The following is a 2,500-nucleotide window of genomic DNA, read 5'->3' on the forward strand; positions in this document are numbered from 1 at the left end:
TGAAACAAAACTATTTTCATCTGAAAATATTAACTGGAAATTCTTCTGAATTTCTACTGAGAATCATAAAATAAACCTCATGCAGTTTATGTTCATTGGCTTTAGATTTCAAAAAGCGTGAATGTGTTTACTGGATAATAATAATAATAATATTACTGGCCATAATTTTCATTTACCCGGTGTGACGCACGTGACAAAGATAGATGTGACATTAGTGACAAAAACTTCATGTTAAAAACAATGCTGTGTAGAAACTGTGGCAAATATCGATATCTGGCTGAAAATGAACTATTTCAACATATCTTTACTGCTATATAGAGATTTTTCTGGATATTCTAAAAAGTTTTTGAAAACCTTCTGTCATGAGAACGGTTCAGGTGTGGATTTTTACCCAAGAAGTTAACGGCGGTATTTTTTGCTTTTGTGTTACGTTTTCATGTGGTTCAAAGTGTGTTTGACAGAGTAACTATTTTTTTTTTTGTTAATTAGAGATATTTATCTATAAAGTGTGAAGCGATTACAGGTAAGTTCACCGCCATCAATTCACCGTGATCTTTAATTTCGAGAATGAAGTTTCTCTTATTCTTATACTGTGAACTTATCTCTCCCTAAACTTCCCTTGCAATGAACTTTATTCGCAGTGAACATTCCTTTCGGCGAACTTGCCCTCTAGTAAACTAATGACGGTGAACTTACCCTGTGGTGAAGTGATGACGGTGAACTTACCGCACATGGTGTGAGACAGAGAGGCAAATACCGTTATGTCAATATCTTATATCGAAAATTCTTGATTTGTTGATATTATCTCCGCCTGCTATATCATAATTAGCAGGGGGAAATTATAACCAGCTCCATTTGAGAAGCGGAGATAATCCCTTTATTCAAGATTACTCCATAATTGAATCCTATTAAGGAAATTAAGGACAGGCTTATTGTCTACAGATAAGTGAATAGCCGTGGACAGGTGTTTCTAGCTCAGTATCGTCAATGAGCACGACAATTATTCTACTTTATCGTCAATAACCAAAGGATTTAGTGTTATACAAAACAGGATAAAAACCAAAACGGCTTCGGTAATTTTCATAAATTAAACAAAAAGGCAGTAAGAGAAATGACTTCAAGTGGCAAGTAGTATGTGTTTGATTAACATAGACAAACACTGATATGTTAAATACGTTACACTAAAAATTATTTGTTTATTGTAGTTATCTCTGCCTCTAGTCTTTGTATCATAATTGTCAAATGGGAATTTTGAACAGCTCCGCTTTAGAAGGGGAAATAATTATGCATATTACCTAGTCTGTAACAGTTTTTCTAATGTTTTTGCACAAGTTTATGCCCTTTCTTTACTGGAAATAATGTAGGACAATGGTGAAGCTCATGAAGGTTATTAAGCCACAAACAAGTGTCCATGTCTGTCCTCTTCGCGCCAGCCAATAAACTTTTCGCTTTATTTAATGGTATGTCAGTTATGGAGAAATTCTTGAATCTGGAAATTATCCCCCCTTTCAATTGGAGTTGGTCAGAATTACCATTTGGTATAATGATATATCCTTTGGAAGTAGAAATGATTGCAATAAATAAACAATTTTTGGCATAAGGTGTCTAACATAGCCATAGTTCTTAATATTATTCAAAAACACGCCACCGGGTGCTTTTTCCTTATATGTATGTATATATATATATATATATATATATATATATATATATATATATATATATATATATATATATATATATATACATGCATATATGGGTACAGGACGCCACCAACGGTTCAAACAATATGAAATACGTAAACAACGAAACAACGAAAATAAATTGAGAACAGGAAAGTAAACACAAAGAAAGGATCCTTCATCAGTTGTTGGCTGTCTATCTACTCCTCCTTTCGAGCATTCAACGACAGCATGAGTCTTCAAAGGCAGTTGCTCCATTAATTCTAAAATAAAATTTAGGATTTATGGAGGGTCAAAGCTGGGAACAAAGCGTGACAGTAGAGACATAGAAGGAAACCGAACGAAAACACTCATGGAGGGTCGTTCGAGCAGAACGAGAGGAAAATAGTGAATGCTGCGAGAAATATTCTATTTTCTTCTCTTTTTTTTTGCAAGGAGAAGATAGAAAAGACAGAAAAAAACGTCCATTCTTTTGAACGTCCGTGCAGGAAAAGAAAGATGGTCACGTGACGAAAAGAAAGATGGGCGATGATCACGTATGACAAATGAGAGAGAGAGAGATAGAGAAAGAGGGGACAGAGAGACAGATAGAAAATGGTGACGGGGGGAGGGGAGAAAAAGGGAATTAGAGAAAGATGGAGAAAGAAAAGAGAAGAAAACAGTATAGGGAAGAGATCGCATCAAAAAGTGGAAATGGATGCGTGGCGTTCAATTATATAATATATATATATATATATATATATATATATATATATATATATATATATATATATATATATATATATATATATATATGCAACTTGTTTCAGTCGTTAGACTGC

Source organism: Octopus bimaculoides, chromosome 6 (genome assembly GCF_046866305.1).
Source record: "Octopus bimaculoides isolate indiv1 chromosome 6, ASM4686630v1, whole genome shotgun sequence".
Lineage (NCBI taxonomy): Eukaryota > Metazoa > Mollusca > Cephalopoda > Octopoda > Octopodidae > Octopus > Octopus bimaculoides.